Here is a 20,224-nt window from a genome sequence, read left to right as displayed (position 1 = left end):
GCGTAACATTATTGTTACTAACAGCAACTTATGTAGATGCAATTCAAGCCGTTCGCTGAAACTTGATTACGATACTGAAATTCGCATGTTGCTCAATCTACACCAATCGAAGGAAATTCATATAAAACTGTCTTGGCCGTCAACCGGGCAGCGTAAACGTTTCATGTTTGCTTTATGACTAATACCTACTCGCTTGCCTGTAGACAAGACGAAGAAAAAAGCTGCTGCGGATATATCTCTCTTGGCCAACAGCACCTTCAGACTGAGCCAACATGGCCAACTAAACACGATTGTGATCGTGACTGCAGAAAATGAAAAAAGCATGCCTTACTACACACCAACTCTTTCGAGCATCTTAAAGAGCAAACGTTGCAATTCACATGTCGCTAGATGACAGGGTTGAAATTAAACGGTATTTTAAATATTTTTAATGAATTTATTTTTTGTAAAATTTGTGGCATGCTGGTGAAATTACCAATAAACCTATTTACACTGTAAAAATAGTTCATATAGTGGCTGCATATATTTCACACTTCGATTGATAATTCTTTTGCTTTTTCACACATCTCGAAAGTAGGTCAGTGACATTAGTGTAGATCTAATTTTGCAATCAGAAGTGCAAAAAGACAAAAGATTTTTAATCTCCATTTACAACATATCACCCATTAGATAATATAAACGTATACGTTACAATTGAAATATTTTTCCTATTTATTAGGGGGGTTAGGAGTATAATAAACACACGGGGCGAAATGGACTGTTACCGTTGGGGCATAAAATCCAAAATCATGCCGAATAAAAAGAAAAAGTCAGTAAGGTTAAAATGTTAGTTGCTTAAGTCTATATTAAATTTAAACTATGTATGTACTAGAAAGTAATTAAAACTTAAAAGAAACCTTTACAATATGCATGCACACTTAATATGCTAGTAGAAATAAGTAAAATTATTAAAAAGAAATCATGATTGTTAAACAGAACAAAATTTGTAAAACACATTTAGAACATTGCACACAACACACTAAAAACTGCTGCAGGGGAAACTTTCGAGGAGTTGTCTCGAGTTGAGGAAAGTACTGAAAAAAAAGAGATGGAAAAGGGATTTTGGTATGGAAAGGGTAGGCTACTGGGGAAATTAAAAAGCTGGCTCGGTCTCTTTCTATAGTGATCTCTAAGCTTGTAAGACGCTAGAGTTCAGCTAAAGCCAATTCAAAAGCTGAAGTGAAACTTTCAAGAGATACCACCAGTGGCAGTAAAATCGAGATACCTCATTCACACGGTTAATTGAGTAAATCAGGTATGCCATTCCTCTAGAAGTAATTACCCAGCAATAAACCCAGTAGCCCATCACCTAACCCTAAACCTACCCTAACCCTTTAATGTCCTTAGGACCCAATAGCGCTTAGCTTATTCCCATTTTGGAAGCGCCCAGCAGAAATTAGGACCAACTACCGCCGAAGAAGTCGAGTAATCCCCCATTGTCGGTCGAAGGCCATTCCCGACTGGAGTTTAACCCTCGAGGACCCGAAGTCTCGTGAGAGTAGAGCAACCACGTGCCGCCTCCTCGCCCCCATTCTGCCTCCCAAAAGCGACCCACCGACCCCAACAGCAGCAGCAGTAAGCGCCGGCCGGCCATCCCATCGAATAACACCAACACAGCCCACACAGATTTGTGAGTAACATCGTAATAAAATAGTGAAATTCATTTAGAGTGTTTCCTTTTATTGAGCCCTTGGTTAGCCTCTCGAAAAGCCGATCCTGAGAGCAAAAAGCTCACGCTCTAGCTCGCCGGTACTCAGGTCTTGCTGAGGGGTCATCCGACTCCCAAGTAACAGGACACCCACTCAATCTCTGCTAAATATGCATATTTCATCAAAAGTTCTTTCACTGTATGAAATCTGTACTGCATTTGAAATGTTTAACGATATAAAACATATGTTTTGCTTCAATTGTCCTTTGAAATACGACTTTAAGTTTTTCTCACCTTCAAATTGGCATTTAAGCAAGTAGAGATAGTCGGGTTTCACATTTTACACCCCGAACCTGACCCAAACCCACCGGGTTCAGGTTCTCTATAAGCGAGACGGTGGAATAGTCTATTTTTTGAGCAAAGTAACGAACCTAGAAAAGCTTTTTCTAGCTATTATGATTGAGGAAGAGTCCTTTGCCATATCGGAAAGATTGACAGTCATTAAATATTTTGGAATCGATTAATGTCACGCAAGTGTTCATTTTTACCAACCTTGTTTGCTACTTAATTTTCATTCTCACTTTTCGTTAGATGATATGATTTTTATCACCAAAAATGAATGTAGGGGAACTTACGTATTCTCGGCAGTCTAAGCCGATGCCGAGCTTTTTTTTGTAATTTTCTCGTACATCAGCAGACAAATTCCGTGTTTGTCTGTTTACATTTAAGCGTAGCTCAATCCTCTATCGATTCACACAGACAGACTTGTCAAAATGCGTTTAGAAAAGTTGTTACAACGCTGCGAACATCCCTTGTTAGTGTGACTATTGTCGGCAGCCCCATTCTCTTCGGCAACTTTCCCATAACAACTGCTGGTGAATCGCTGAGGCAGCTCCAAATCAATCGCATTTTGAGTCGTGTTCATCTGAATTGATGACATCTCTGGCGATATTGTTTATTCAGTCACGGAAATCACGTCAGCGGGAAGCGGACAGAGTAAAGAATCATCTGAATGTTTTGATTGATGTGTTTTGATAGAAAAATACTGTGTATTTGGCGTTTAAAATTTGGTTGCCGATAATAGTCGAATGGTGCCGAAGCCGTAAGTCTCCCTAGGACGTCGTACAAACTTGAAAACCAGCCGAGAGTAAATTGAAAAAAAAATGCCATTGTGGCGTAGTTGGCTACATGTTCGCTTTATAAGCGGATGGTCATGGGTTTGATTCCCAGCCCTCTCAATAAAAAACTTCGTCAGTCCGCTCAAGAACAACATGAGCTCATCCGTCCAACATCACGGCCGTATAAAAGCGGACTGACATCTGACCCTTCTCTGAGCGAATGCTTAACTGCACCCGAATTAACACCACGTTAAGCCAGCTCCACGCAGCGCATGGTCATGAAATTTTTTTATTTTATTCTTTGTAATGATCATTTCAAACATTGCATTCATTTCTTATATCGAGATGTTCTGTGTTAGATAACACTATCATCCTAATTTGGTAAACCTAAAAATTAAACATGTATTAACATTTTGTTAACAACTTGCATTTCATTCACCGTAGCAGTTTAGGTAGGTAAGTTGATTTCACCTGACTATAAGAGAAAAAAAAACGGTTTCAATTAACTTAACCTAGGTATTGCAAACAGCATTTGCTTGATGTTTTCATTATGCCCCTTATTCCCCTATACATATAAAACTTCTCAAAAGATATACGGTCAGGTTTCCTATTAGACGCTTCCATTCAATTTCCATCCACGGCAACTTTTTAGCTATTTGTAATGGATTCAAGCTTATTTGTTATTTGTGGATGACACATAATATGAATTTAGTGCCTACCGAGTTTTAATTCCATCTATTAAACGACGGCTGATAGGAAAGTTGACTGTAAAATTTTCCAAACCCCATAAATATATTATCACTACAATATAACTTGAGTGGAAGCCTGGGGCAAATCTCTCACATTGAAGAGAACTTGCCTATTGAGGTAGCCTTCTGTTGTTTGATTATTCTTTATAAACATATACAATAATATGGGCTCATGCAAAACGAGGTTTAATACTTGCTTAACGCTTATGCCAACTGGTGCGATTAGTAGTTATTGTGTTTTTCTTTCACTACTGGACTACGAAGTGCGAAAATGCGAATAAAAGTGCGGGTTTTTCATCGCATCATGTTGGTGCCATCAGAGCACTTATTCATTGGATTGCGAAGAATAAGCCCGCTGAAGCCACAGACTCGATTTGATACAATCGCGCACTTTGATTAGCGTTTCGGCACTTGCAGTGGCGAAAGAAATGCGCAATAACTAAGTCAAATCCTCAGTTATTGTGGCTGAAACAGTAATAGGGGGTGTACCAGAAACAGTGGTAATGCGATTTTAGCATATTTTAAGCATTTTTTGTGTGTATTTCACAGCATGGCAAATAACACTGATTTCCCATAAGACCCACCTTTATAGGAACAAACTAATAGTGGTACTCTTAGGCTTATCAGAAATTCCAAAATTTACATTTGCAAAATTTACAATTTACACGCTCCTATAACAGCGGTGCAAAGAAGCAAAAAAAGCTAAGGTTTTTATTTGTTTTGTGCTGTTTTCTTACTAAATAGATACTAAGAATTTTTCAAGTTGATAATCATTTTGGAAATATGGATTTGGCAACACTCCGTTCTGTCTACCCACAATTTTGGCAACACTCGTTTTTGGCAACAATTTGTTCCTGATGGCAAAACATTGACAATTGTAATCTTCAATTAATTATCAAGTACTAAATCCTAACATTTTGATAACGAAAACAAAGTGAAAATACATCAGAATGAAAATGATGAACAAAGTGAGCATAGTGATGTGAGACTGCGTTAATCAGGATATTTTTGTAGTTGTTGTGCTTGATAGATTTTTTAAACATACCTATCAATCGGATTGTGTGATCAAAGAAGTTTGACTGTATGATTTTTTTTAATCATCTCGTGAATTTAGTTAGCTAATCCATAACATATTTTAGGAAACTATTGATGAGTAATTTCTGTTAGGTATATATGAAGACACTTAAGTAAGAGTTAGAGAAACTTTGTGCATACTTTTAGATGTCTGCTTCAACAGAAGTTAAGGATAGTTCTGGCGTTATCAATGCAAGAAGTTTATAAAGAAATTATAAGAGCGATTAATGGAGAAATCCATGTTCAAAGCTCAATATAGGAGAACTGTGGGTAACCCTAATGTCAGATTCTTACTAAACTGCTATGCATTAAAGAAGGATGTTTATGTCATGTAACAAGTTGAAATATTGTGATGGAAATAGAATTCTATCAACATTATTATAATATTGAAAATTTCTTTTCACAGAGTCAATTGAAACATTGTGTGGGTAAAATGGACATGTAACGGAGGTAATCTATGTACCTAAATAAAAATGAAGTGATTTTTGTATGTCACGAAATAGCTTGAGAACGGATGAATGGATTGACGTAAGTTTTTCACAGTTGCACTCAACAAGGGATGCGACTTGATAGTGCGAGGAAAAAGATTAGGAAATCGGGATAACGGGAGTAAACTATTTTATCATTTTTTATGGGGAGATGTGTTGAATTTTTACACCAACCTACTTAATGGCAAGACGAACTTTGCCGAGACAACTAATATGAACTTATATTTGTGGGTAATATGAACAGCTGCTGGTGGTAAAATTAACACCATTCGAATTGAACGGGTTGGGGAATGATTCTCGAAATTTGGTACATGCTCAATGCAGATCTCACAGACATTCCGCAATCGATTGAACGTTTAGCCACAGACAAACTGACGTAACACTTAGAACAAATTTCTTCAAAATCCATCGCCCAGTTACACCATCATTATCTGGTGAGCTTGTTGCACGAAAAGGTGTTTTGTGTAACAAGTCCGGCAGATAGCGGTAGTGTGAAACGTCAAGCGCGAAGAAAAACGATGCGCGCGCCTCTGGTTGTGAGATTTGTAACATAGTGAATTTGAGATGATCGTTAAATAAGTGGTCGACGAAAATTTCGTCAGTGTTACGTCTGGTTGTCTGTGGTTTAGTAGTGGCCATTTAGATGGCTGTGTATCTCCGGTAAACTCTCGGCATCTGAAATAAAATCCGATAGTATTCGCCCTGTCCTGGTGTTCATATTACCCCCATTCCGAGTGGTTCTTTTTACACCCAACACGGGTAGAATTCAGAATTCCCAAATCATGATTATGCACCCTGATATCATGATTCCGATTTTATGAAAATACACCATAATTCGGACTCATGATTTCATGGTTATGATTTTGTAGCTGATGGCTCGAAATCATGCATCGAATGCTCAAAAATCATGACACGCGCATCCGTTTATGATCTAATTATAGTTCTGTCAGTCAACCGAGCGAGGTTTGAACCAAGAACCTTCAGATTGAGGGCCCTGTACTTTACTACATTACCCATTGTTCGTGTTGAATTGTGGGTGATCGATACGAATGACTTGAAGCAAAGCATACCGCTTAGTGTTATCACTCTGGATGTTACGCTTATGTAGAATCATGATTATGACTCCAGGAATCGTGATTTATCTTCCTGCTATGATATCGAAGCCAATTTATGAATTTCATGGCTTGTTAATCATGATTTGATAATCAGATCTTCATCTTCAGATTATTTGTTTTAAGAATTCAGAAGAAAAAAATGTTTTCAGTTTCCGTCAACTAATCATAGATACTTTAAAAATATGATGTGCTACGCAGTTCAGTCGATCTTTCATGGTTTCAGTCAGGCCCATGGCAAGGGACGACTTCTAGCGTAGTCAACATCTCGATGTGTTAACCCATTTTCAGGTAAATTGAATCGAGAGTGCAATTATAATGCGAAGTTATGTTTAAGGTGAAACAGCATGGAATCAAAATTCAATAATGTTCCAAAATTTGGAAGGCACAAATCTCGCAAAAGAAGCATCAAACACTACAGTGAAATTTCTATTTTAGTTTTGTGCACTAGCAGAAAGCTTAAAATAAGAAGATTGACTTTGTACGTTCATTATTTCAGCAGATTGCTTGACGTCAAATAAATAAATAAATAAATAAAAATAAATAAATTTGTGCCTTCAAAATTGTGAGTAGAGGCCATTGTGCCTGCCATGTTTGGATTCCGTGATGTGTCACCTTAATGTTTATGATCCGTAATCGAACAAGCGTAACAATAGTCCATTTTACGAGACGTTTTCGAACAGCTGATCGCCTGTTTTATGAATGAAATTTTGACAGAAGACGGTGTCGTAACGTGTGAAAGTAACAGCAATATCATCAGTGTTGCCGTTTCGTGAAATGGACTATAATTTAACTGATTGTTTGCTTGGAGACTTGCAGGATGCCTTTAAATGTTTGCTCGCCTTCCAAAACCATCGACATGTTGAATGTGCTTCAACTTTTGGCACATTATTAGCTGATTTTATTTCCACAGTTGTCACAACTGACAGTGGGTGATATTCACTCATCGCCCGGGACATCCTGGCTACGAAGAACACTGTGTATTGATATATAGTTAGACAGGGACTGGTTTCAGTCATAAAAACCTTAAAACCTTCACTGGAACAGAGCCTGCTTCTCAGCTGAGTGTTCAATGAGCACTTCCACAGTTATTAACTGAGATTAACATTTTCACATATCGTACAGCAGGTACGATGATACTCTATGGCAAGGGAAGTCAAGGAAATTTCCATTACGAAAAGATCCTGGGCCGACCGGGAATCAAACCCAGACACCTTCAGCATGGCTTTGCTTTGTAGTCGCGGACTCTAACCACTCGGCAAAGGAAGGCCCCTTAATACATAATTATCGTAAAACACAAACCTGTTCATTTTACCAGTATCTTAAGCAAAGCGCGCTGTTATACACAGCACGAGCGTTCCGCTGATACTCTTGATTAGAGTGTCCATCCCGGGACATCCCGGGACAAAAAATCCCGGGATTTGACAAATTTCGGGATTTCCCGTTTCCCGGGATTTTAGTTCTGACATCCCGGGAATCCCGGGATTCCCGAAATGTACGTAGAATTTGATGAAATCCACTAAATTTCAATGAAAAACAATTACATTTTTCCGCACTATCAAGCCTTATTTGATAAAATAGAAAAGCTTCATGAAAAAGAGAAAAAACGAGTAATTTTTTTCATGATACGATCAATTTACCTAGTAAGAAACACATATTTTTATTTGTCTAGTTGCAAAATTTCAATGCTTTTCTCTTCAAAATTAGCCGGTTTCATAATCCTCGGCTAAGAAAGCAAATTTGAAAGTACACCTAAACTTCAGTCAATAATCTTAGTTAATTAACATGATCTTCTACAATACCTTCAATGATCTTTAATCGTTTCTTCAGAACAGTTTTAATGACTTTTCAAATGTTTGAAGCAAATTGCTTTAATATTATGACTTAATATTTTACCACACTTCTATTCATAAGTGAGAGAAGGTATCGACCGTGATTGTTTTATATTACCGTAATCCGGGGTATCATTGATCAGCAGGGTAACATTGATCGGAATGACGCATCTCTTAAAACGTTCGTATCATCTTTTATTGATGGAACATTTCCAAATCATGAATAGTGCTTCTCTTTCTTGTATTCATGAGCTAATGAAAGTGAAGATTTTTGCGGAAATTGCGTTTACCTTATGCGTAAATTTGTCAACTTTTCGAAACAATGATTTCAATGGGTAAGGATGACACTACCGAAGATTCATGTCTCACATAAGTTCTGCAAACGATATGAGCAAGGAAAATGCGGTTCTTACTAAAAATGGCATCGCCGAAAACGATTCCGTTGTCAAAACTATCATAAGTATGCTCAATTAGGCAACATTAACGAATTACTGTAAAATATATAGAATTCCCTTAGGAAATTACCTACTTTCAGGCGTTTTCCTTAGGTCGGGGTGTTTTTATTTTTAAAATAACTCAAAAAGTTTGACCTTCATATTCGGCTTTAGGAGCCTTGATTTTAGTAAGGAACGACATTTTCAATATTACCGAATATAGTTAACATAGGTGATCAATGTTACCCCATATCGACTAAATCAAAAAATCACTTAAAACATTTTTTTAAACATGCTTAAAGCTTTCAAAAAACAAAATGCAGTATGTAGTCACGAGCTATGGCTGGCAGTACTTGTTTTAAAAATATAAAATTTGCAACATTTGCATTTTCAAACGAAATATTTAAGAAATATTCAAAAAAATGATCAATGTTACTCCGGATTACGGTATTTTGTTATGGCTATAGTGGTCATGCGACTCAATGGTAAAGGGAGTCTATAGAAGATTAGGCGTCGCAAAGGGGACAAAAAAATCCATTCATAAGTGATATAGATAATTTGAAAAATCCCTAGCAAACCCGTAATTAGTCAAGCCAAGTTTAGATTTTTGTTAAATTACTTCATCAGAATAATGAGGTCATACCGTTTTGATTCATATTACGGACAATTAAGGCCTCAGTGAAGTATAACTCAATGAAAAGCATATAAACAAATTATTCTGTACGATTTCTTTGCGTTGACGAACCTTCAACACACATAATTTTTGAATGGTGAGTGAAGATTTTAATTCTACAACATTAAGAATTTAAAATAAATATAAATATGTGGACTTTTCATGATTCTAATTCCGGACACTTCCTTACTTTTGCCTCATATTCCGGACAGCTCAAGAAAATCATAAATAAAAAAGTTAAATCATCAATTGAAATCGTCAAACTTCTTAAGAGATATCTAATGTAGTTGGGCGATACAAATTTTCATAGGTATTAATGGAAAATGCCCATTAAAACGAGCCTCGAAAGAGAGAACTTTTGGACGGCGAAATTTGAAACATATCGTGTGAAATGTTTGCCGTACAAAGTAGAGTGACCGGAATTTGAAGCTGTCCGTAATATGAATCAAAACGGTACATGAAATGTGATTTGTTATAATTAACATGTTTTCTTAGAAAGTTACATCGCAGACAGACGTTCAAGTTAGACTCAGCCACTTGTGTAAAAACATGGCCGCCACAAATCGCCAAGTGGCAATCAGCTAACAGATGGCGTTAGTGGCGTGTGCGTCCCGCCACCACCCCGATCACATTTCGTTGACAGCACGACACACAACCGCTCCCACAGCCGGCGTGCTCAACGCTAAAAACTATGTACCTTTGTTTTGGGCTGGGTGGGTGATGTTCCCTTTTGGATCCAATTTCTCATGTAAAAATCAATAAAATCCATTATAATTTTTACCACAAGTTGGCATTCAATTTACTCACAGATTCATGCTAGTATAACACCCTTAATTATCTTTTTCTTTCATTGAAGAAACATTGTATTGTTGAATTTGTATATTCATTTAGCAATGTCAACCAAAATACTTGTTTTATTGAAAATTTGATAAATCCCGGGATCCCGGGATTTCCCGGGATAAGATTAGATTTTTTTCCCGAATCCCGGGATGAGCAAAATGGCCGGGAAATGGACACTCTACTCTTGATTTCTCAAGGCATTCCTGAAGGAATATGTTAACGATCTGACGAGCAATTCCTACACAACTCCAAAGCACACTCTATGGAAGTTTTTGGCTGAATTGTTGTAAATATTTCTGCAAGATATTCCTTTAATAATTCCTTGAAAATGATATGATCCTATTTCCAACGATTAATAAAAATTGAGTATAATCTGAAGAATTGTTGAAGAATTCCAGCAAAATATTTAATGTAGTTTCTGGACGTTGATTAATTTACCAAAAATTACTTAAGAAGCGAATAGAGACAAAGCAATGATCGGTAAGACTGGCCCAGCTCAGTATGGGGGAAAAATAAATTTGTATAATTCCACGGGGCACACCCGGGATTATTACTTCGGGTTAGAGGAAGACTTCCTGAAAATGTCAGCTCATTTGGACGCTCCATAAGCTGGCGCAATCGAATTGAAGTTAATATGGGATTTTCAGCTCAAACACATGGGAAATAGAACATCATCTCCTGATCGGGTCACGATAATTGTTGATCGCGTTCATTTGAACTCAGAATGTCAAAAACATTACTTGATACCATAGCAAACAATATTGTAGAAGGTTGTATGATGATTAAAATTGAGAAAGTTGGTGTTTTAGCTATCTGAAGTAGATTTGCAATACTGCTTAGTATTTCTGCAGCATAGCTGGGTGGTAGCCACTAAGCGCATCATAGCCACCTATGACGCTGGGCGAGCTGCGGTACAAGGTGCATGCATATAAGTGATTGTACGGGAGTGCTGATCTTAGCCTAACTTTCAACAACTGAAAGGGTATTGAAAATGAGCTTAAATCCAGATACAACCTTCTGCAATTATGTTCATTAGGGTATCAACTAGTGAATTTGTCATTCTGGGCTCAATTGAACGCGATTAACTGGTATACGGAATGAAACAGTGGCATAGGGTCAATTTTCAATATATTTGAAACGTAAATTCCATACAATCTTCGAATTGAATGCGCCAGCCGGGGGAGCAACCAAATGAGTTGAAATTTTGAAAGAGCATTTTTCTTACCCTAAGGGACATATCTAGGTGGTGCCCGGTTGAGTTTTACAACTTTTTTGTTTAAGGGCCAGTCTAATCGGTATGCATAAGAGCTGCCAACACAGCTTAAAAATAGCTGAGTAGATTCGAAAGATTTTTTGGTAAAAGGATCGCATAAAAGTTTGTGTTCGTATGTATAGCGCATTTACTCAGCATAAAGCCGTATAAAGAAAGAAAGACAATGTTTACATCTGCACTAAATGTTAGTTGGGTTCGTTTACGTGGGAATATTGTAAGTTGAGTTTTGGAAGTATTAATAATTCAAAATGATTCTCGACAAAAAATTACGCGAGTAAAATCTCTCAAAAGAACATAATGCTCGTCATAAAATATATATCTGGGCGCTTGGAGGTGTCAGTTTCGAGCGCAAGCATTGAAAAAGTAGCAAAATTCAAAAACTTTAATAAGCGTGTAGGTTTTGAACGGATTTGCATTAAAAATTTGATGGATATTTTTCTTCTTATTCTTTTTTTTGCGTTCCTGACGACACACTCCAGCTAGGATTTTAACATAATAATATATGAAAACTTGTAGTGTTTTTAATTGAGAATTTTCTTCATTATTGTTGCATTTAAGAGTATCGTATTGTAAGCACTCTAAGTATGTTCAGGAAAGTCGAAAAAAAAACAATCCTCAACGGCACCTCTAGTAGAAACCAACTACTGTCAATAAGGTCTTGCTTTAATGCTGCCCATTTGCATTCGAGAACATCCGCAAACAGCCACTGCAACGAATTCCACTTTTTTTTTACAAAAAGTGTATTTTTCAGATGGTGTTTGTGCTCAGTACAAGCTGCTCTTAGCTTGAAAATTGATTTGGCGAAGGCTTCCAGACATTTCCAACATCAGTCTTAGTAGTTACCATGCCTTTTCTAAAACTATCAGTGAAAATAATGATGAAACATGTGCTTTTTGGAATTTCCGACCTTGGCACCACCAAAATCGGTACGAAACTCTAGTAACAAAAAAAAAATCAAAGAAGAACAGAGTCATGATCACTAAAGTGAATTGATTATGATAACAAATACGTACATTTCTCCAATTGTATGCGAAAAGCATATCAAACTGCTTCTACTCGTCCTCCACAACGTTTACGGCAGTCGTTCTTGAGTGGCAGCATAAACACTTTCCATTTTCTATCATCGTGATTAACATCAAAATTGGGGTTTCCCTCGAAAGCGCGTGGTTATTGCAAAACTTGTTAAACCACTGGCATAAAATTCACGTGACGCACGTGTCATTGTTTATGCTGATGGTTACCTGTTGCCAACCGGAAGAATGGTAATCGAACAACTATCAGATCTATGGTAGAAGAATCGTTCGTGAGTAATTCAAAGCAGAAATGATAGTGCTTATATTGATTTTTGAAAAAATCCTACTTTGAAAATTCACATTTTTGGCCAAGAACTAATATTTGAATCAAAAGAAATTACTCAGGTTATAAATTTAGATCTCAATTCAACCAAAATGAATATACATACATTTTGAAATCAGTTGAACATTCTTAAACACACTTTTAAATGTGTGTAATAATGAATAATGAATATTCTTTATTTTCATGCATGAATAAACCAATTAATGAAATTTCAAATTATAAATTTCGATTTCTATTTGTTTATGCTACTGTTCCAGCAATGGAAGTCCTCATAAATCGTTTTACAAATCCTTTCCTCCTCTCCCAGTAATCACGTGGTCTCCTTTTTAAAATCGTTAGTACATTTTTTTTATCCGCAAATTAGTCTCAACTACAAATTCGTGATCGATAACTTGATATTTTTATTACGTATGTTCAGATTTTGAAAATGCCTCCTTTTTAATTTCAAAAGTTCTAAAAAGAAGTCTAATGGCGTCCACAAATTACGCAACGCTTTAAGAGGATGGAGAGGATAAGCCAAAAACATTTGCATATTAAAAAAAAAATGAAAAATTCTTGTTCAAAATGCGTAACAAATACACACTGCCAAACAAATTCAAATGACTGGCAAATTTTCAAACCCATTTTTGAATTTGTATTCAAGTATTGAGATGAGTAATTTTTATCCACAATAAATCTTACTCATAACTACGACCTTGGCTATAAAACGATCCAGTTGGCCCATACACTAGCCAAACCAGTAGTGTCCGCAAAAGTTAATCTACAAAGAGCTCGATCGTCGTAAGAGCGCGAAGTCACTACAATCGCGAAGGTGTATATGTATACGTGAACGGTGCTTTGAAAGACTGTCTCATGCATTGGAAGAAAATGTTGCCTCGAAATACGCACAAAGAGGCTACGCCATCCAGTTTTAAAGTGAACGTTGAAGTGCTGAGGTGTACGCGTAACTAAGCTTTTCGGTCGTCGGATCGACGTTATTTCACATAGCGGGCCTTCCTGCTAAATTCGCACCGACACAGTTGTCCCCTTCTCTCTTGCCCTAGAAGAAGCAGTGTTGCAATCCCACTGCATCATATTGAGTATGGCATATTTGTTTCTGAATGTGAAAAAGTAACTGAATGTCGAAGAGAACCGTGAGGAGCAAAAAGTTGCTGAGTGAAAATCAAATTGACGTAGCATTAGAGAGTGAATCAAATAGGATCAACAAGAAGCAAAATATTGTTAAGCCAAGTGTACTAGTTGACGCAACGAAATTGATAATTATATGAAAACAAACAGTGCGTTGTTGGATAAGAAAACCTGTGATGTTTTTCTTACAAAGAAAAAACAAAAAATGTGTCAGGCTGCAATAGAGGCCAATCTTAGGACCAACTTGTTGTATAATCTACAGTGCACTGTTTTTAAAATGCTACTCATTGTGATCTTGAACGTGACGATAAACCACATTTGATGACTGTGTCTCACATCTAACGACAATGCCGAAGAAACTGTTGTCGTAAAGTGTATCTTGAATGAGTGGATTACTCAGCATTCAACCCTTACTGTGAACGATTAAAAATGCTGTTAATTTTCCATCATTGAAACGAAACGCTTTCTGCCTTTTCTGCATGCCAACGTCGCTATTACCTCCTATCCAATATTGATCCAACCGTACACTATCTCGACTTAATCATACTGCATAACTCAAGATGAATTCGTGATATTGATTACCATGCGTTTGATGCGATGCATAAAGACTTGAAAATGTATAGAAAGTAATGTGTTTGCAAAAAAATAGGAAATTATGCTGTTAACATGTACTACTAGACGTGCCGCTAAAACGATCAGACGTCCTTGTTTTCGACCTTTGCTTCATAGTATATACAGATAGGCATATAAGCAGCGACTGCCAAGTGGTGTTTCAATGTAAATCAATGCGCCTCCTATGTAAGCAGCATTCTGTGACTACATTCTCAAAGCACTACGCTAGCTAGTAGACCCCTGCCTGAGATTTTTTTGTCCTTCAGATGGTAGTGAAGTTTACTGACACGCTTGTGAGAGGGAGGAAATCAACGACTTCAATGCACACTCAAGTAACGAACTTGAGCTTTCCTTGACGTAGTAATATATCAATCATTTACTGCGTTGAAGTTACTTCAAATGTAGATTTACCTAGAGAGGGGGGGAATGTTTCTCAATCGGATTTCAATGAACATTTTTTCTAATTCTTGATACGTCAAAGTTCTTGGAAAAATCGACAAAATAAATAAAAGAAGAATCTTTGTTATCATAATCATATTTAAGGCACCATAATTTGCAAAAAAAAAGAAATGATTTTTGGTGCGAAAATTATCTTCGTTAACTACATATTTTATAACGGTACTGACCATACAATTTGTTTTTGGTGCTGGCATATCAACTAAGTTATTTCACCGTAGGCTTAAATTTTCAATTCTGCCGAACATGTTTTATTGTCATTAACATGGCAGAAAATTTGCCGATTTGCGTTACGAATGTCGAATATAGAAATCAAACGCATCAGATCACAAGATCCGCTTCGTGCTTATAATAGGCATTTGTGGTACAATTATTATTTCACTCGTCATTAGGTGAAGCTTATGAATTTCGATAGTCCATTTTGCTGAGGGTATCGCGGAAATAGACGAGGCATCCTACAATGGAGGACAAGGTTTCAATATAACTTCCGCATGAATACATCGAGTGAAATCAAATCGAACCAACAACATGTTGATCTTATTGCAACACAGAAGCCTTCCTGGTTTATTTTGATGGACTCGGGGACGGCAATTCAATTAAACCTGATCACTTTTATAAAAATCGTCACAGATTCCTCATAGCACTTCAAATGTTCAATTTATAGGGTGGCTGATCCAGTGGTAGTGTATGTACCAATAATAGTGGTAGTGCGGTTTAAAGCGTGTTATAGTCAATTTTTATTTTTATGTGTATTTTTCCAACATGGCCCTTGTTAAATTGATAAGAATGTGTATAAAATTTGTCTGGAAATTAGTAAGGAAATAGTAGAAAACAATTTAAAACCTTAACTTTTTTGCTCCTTGCATCAGTAATAGTGTGACGTTCCTATAATAGTGGGTTTCAATGGGAAATCAATGTAAACCACTATTATAGGAACAGACGTTAGCAAGTACCACTATTACTGGAACATGTTCTAGTAATGAAGGAAATGCTTTTTTGAAAGATACAATGATTTTATCACTATAAGGTTATTTTTTACATAAAATACAATAGAAAAGCTTTTGTATGACGTTATCACGAGCTTCCGTTATTTTATGGCAATTTTTTATTCTTCAACCCGTCACTATTGCCACTATCATTGGCACAGACGCCCTATATATTAAAACAAGCATCATGTCCAAAAATGAGCAAATTTAGTAGCCTATTGTGAAGACAATAATCTGTTACTCTGCAATAAGGTGCACAACTAAACATATATCGCATGACAACCTAAAGAGCCAGAGTAAAGCCATGTTTTTCTATGAAGAATACACTGAGCTATGATTTAGACATTATAACTTTGAATTCTACAGTTTTATCAAAATTGGTTCGAATTTGAACTGATGGTCCATCCTACGATCAAAAGATTTTAGCTTCAAGTGTAGGTAATAAAATATTTTTACTATTTCTCTGCATACCAATCAAGTTTAATTAACCTGCATACGTGAAAACATTTTTATCGAGATTTTGAAAATTTCACTTGAACGAAACAAATCTTTTTTTTTCTTTTACTCAAATGTGTGTTACATAAACTCAATGGTCATCACTCGTAAAGGCTGAACCACGATATGTATCAACGTATATGCCCTACTATCTACAATAAAGTTACACAAAAAAAATGTTTTTTTTTTACCAACGCACCAAGTGGCACACATCCTGAAAAATTGATTGTTGCTGATTTCTGGCTAGTTTTCTCAAAATTAAGAGGCTTTGTGTGTCATACATGCTTCTTTGTATGTCGTATATGTACTTTGCAAAAAATAAGAAATCATCTCAGCAGCAGGTTTTTCACTATATGTCAAACTTACACACCAGATGTGTTGGTCCAGAAGAGCTCGACTGTGTACCAATCGTTCTCAGTTTTGAGTATCTTCGTTTAGGCGAGTAATGATTATAATTATATAAATAATTACGTCATTAGTCAATGGCTGAACATTTTTTCCCTCACGAATTCTTCGAGTATGTACTGTTAAATATGCAAAAAAGATCAACTGTGTCTACTTGAACCTTGGATCTTTTGATTCGCAGGCCGAAACCTTACTGCCAACTGTTTTTTAAACGGATGGTAGTACGACTTCAGAGTTCAAAGATATGGTGTCTAAATCATACATAACTATGTTTTTTCCACAGAGCGAATCTGAATCGGCCACCCTATGGGTATTATGTGCTATACTTTTGATTATTGCTCAGTGGAAATTAATTCCTAGGGGTCATTTAAACATGATGTCCATGATTTGGGAGAGGGGGGGAGTCTTTGAAAGTGTGACAAGGCCAGCATTAGGTATTGGAGAAAGCGTGACAGAGGAGGGAGGGGGTGGTTCAGAAATCCCGAAATTTTTAAATTTTCCGCTACAATAAAAAGATATAGGGTAAATGTTCCCTTAGTTGTGAGTGTTCCTATAGTTGCGGTAGTGCCCGTTTCACTGATTTTATTACATTAGCTACAGAACCAACACTGCCAATCGACGTATTGGCTTGTTGTTACACGGAATTGTTGAAAAGAGCGTTCAAATTGCTTTAAAACTGATGATATATCATTAAATCGCTAAAACTTTTTTTACTTGTACCAATAGTTGCGGTGAAGTGTTCCTATAGTGGAGGATCCCATACGAAAACAACGGATACCGCAACTATAGGAACACAAATTAAAAACATATCGCAACTAAAGGAACAGTGTACCAATAGTGGAGGTATTATTTTTCACTGACATGCCGTGGATTACTGCTATGAAATCATTTTTCTCATTAATTCAATGGTCATTACTTCCCGTTAGAACATTAACATGTACATTAATTGTGCTTCTTGAATTTAGGTGGTTATATGAAGTTCAATCGTGCTTAGTACCTCCACTATTGATACATCTACCCTATGAATAAAATGTTCTTAACACCAAGATATAATAGGTATTGTAGAATAATAAATAAGATAATCGTTTAATTGATAAACTCCACTTGGCCTATTTTATATATATATATATATATATATATATATATATATATATATATATATATATATATATATATATATATATATATATATATATATATATATATATATATATATATATATATATATATATATATATATATATATATATATATATATATAAAATAAGATAAAATTTGATAAAACAAACATACAACATTCAAAAATAATTTTTAATGGACTAAATGATTGCTTATGTTCTTCGTTGCGTTGTTCAGATGTAGTAGAGTACATTTGAACAATTTATAAGCGGACGTATTTGAAACTTAAGTAAATTACCTATGATCAGTTTTAGAGTAACTACGAGTGGATATCGACAACTTATACTTTAAGATGGATATACATATTCCATTAGAGTGGTTCAAAAAATCGTTTTTGTCCCACACTACTCATTCGATTCAAGTTCGATTCGATTCTGAGTGCCCTCCCAAAATTTGAGCTCATTCTGATGAAAACTAAGACTGCATAAGCCCTTTAAAGTTCATATGGAAATTACTATGGGAAAAAAAGCAATTCGTTCAATTGGTCATAGTGTTTGCCCATGTGCTCTTGGGAATTAGAACTACGTTAATACTGTGAGGTACAATAATCAGCTATAACTTTGTCGAAGACTGTTTTCAAATCGGACGCCTCAGTGATTAGTTATTGATTTTTGTATGAGTTGTAAAACTTTGGCTATAATAATTGGGGTTTTCTGCAGGCATCACTGGATATACGCAGTAAAACTTAGTTGTCAACATTTGTGCGGGCTATCTTTCGCGCCAGATGCAGCAATGTTGCCTGTTCAGAAATTAAATGAGCACTGTTGAAGAATTTGTGATTGGATATAAATCAATAACTAATTACTGTCTTCGGCAGAGTTGAAGCTGATGAATGTATCTCACAGTATCAACATAGCTCTAATCCTCAAGAGCACACGAACAAAAGCTATGACCGGTTGAATGCATTTCTTGCTTTTCCTATAGTAATTCCCATACAAAGTCTCAAATTTCATCCAAATGAGCTCAAATTTTGGGAGGACACTCAAAAAATGAACTTGAATCGAATGAGCGGTGTGGAGTAAAAACATAGTTAATGTTCCTTTCAAAACATTGCGTTTCCTGATTGCTAGTAATTTACGTTTTTCATTATTTTCCATACATTTTGACAGCTCTCAACTACCATTCTTCCATGCGCTTGTGTTGGAAGTTTGAGAAATTTGAGAATCCAGCGTAGCGCGATCAGTGAGTGGAATACAAACATCAGTGTCGCTGCTTGGCGGCCAGTGAGAGAAACTGAATGTTCGAAAGTTTGTTGTCTGTTCTTTTTGCGCGCGTCAATTGTTAACGTTTAAGAACGAAATAAACAGTCGTTACCCTATTATTAGATTTTATAGCATAAATAATTGTAAAACTGGCATTTCTCCTAATTTTACCTTTGTTTCATATATGCCCGTTAATAAATTGTCCAAATATACTTCACTTCATCTGAACATCATAATAAATCATTTCACCAATCAAACAGAGCATTCACATTTTGTTTTGAATGTTGTACATTTGAATTTTGATAGGTGTACGAATGTGGAATTGGGTGAATTTTAGACATAAATTCAACACTTTTCCAATAATTCAAAGATGAATGTAAATGGAAACATTCTGTGATTGCCAAATAACAGATGACACCTATTACCTTCAATATGGACAATGTATTCGAAACGTAATACATCATTTAACAGTTTTTTACTAACTTGATGTGATCACACAGTATCCTGTACGAATATGAAATTGGGCCATCGTATACAATTTGTGAGCTTTTATTTCAAGGAAGTAATTACTAAATAGAACTCATTGGAACATCAATGGCGCAAATAAAAGATATGGCTGATTCACATTGAAAACTACTGTGTTATTCAAATCGATGATAAAACTGTAGCCTATCAACATCTATCAACCCTTAACCCGATAATATATTCCTATTGTCTTGAAGTTCTCAGAAAAGATAGTTGATTCGTAACAAACAACAAAACAAGCAGTCAGATCATTAAAATAGGAAATGAGTTTGTATGTGAATTGATTATTGATTGATATAATCACCAATACTCAACCGATATCCATATAAGAAATATGTGAGAGCTTAGTTCACAAAATTGTCAAAAGCAAGTGATCGCCCCATCCTAGGTTATAAATATATAATGTATGATGAGAGGTTCCGTATTGCTATGTTTACTTTTCTTTTTTCGAGAAACCAGATGAAATCAAATAGGAGTACTACACTTGACAAGAACAAAGCAAATTACGTACAGTGGCTCATGTGACTGTTTGCACCGTTGGCACAGAGTTTCTTGCACTACCTTGACGTTTCGACTGTTTACTTGTTTTAGTACCCATCC

General features: G+C 36.1%; 1 protein-coding gene across 5 annotated transcripts in view; it reads left to right on the top strand.

Annotated features, from left to right (window-relative positions):
- Window positions 1-20,224, top strand: part of LOC5572044 (scavenger receptor class B member 1) — a 135,847-nt gene that overhangs the window by 29,761 nt on the left and 85,862 nt on the right. Inside the window, exon 1 of one of the 5 annotated variants that reach the window (XM_001660101.3) lies at window positions 13,438-13,715. The exons of 3 other annotated variants lie outside the window; for them this stretch is intronic. The gene's annotated coding sequence lies outside the window, so the exon portion shown is untranslated. Of the gene's footprint in view, window positions 1-13,437; window positions 13,716-20,224 lie in introns of those variants that run through there. One more of the 5 variants, XM_021844250.1, reaches the window with a different exon arrangement.

The sequence above is a fragment of the Aedes aegypti genome, chromosome 2 (assembly GCF_002204515.2).
Source record: "Aedes aegypti strain LVP_AGWG chromosome 2, AaegL5.0 Primary Assembly, whole genome shotgun sequence".
Lineage (NCBI taxonomy): Eukaryota > Metazoa > Arthropoda > Insecta > Diptera > Culicidae > Aedes > Aedes aegypti.
This window is presented reverse-complemented; position numbering and strand designations above follow the sequence as displayed.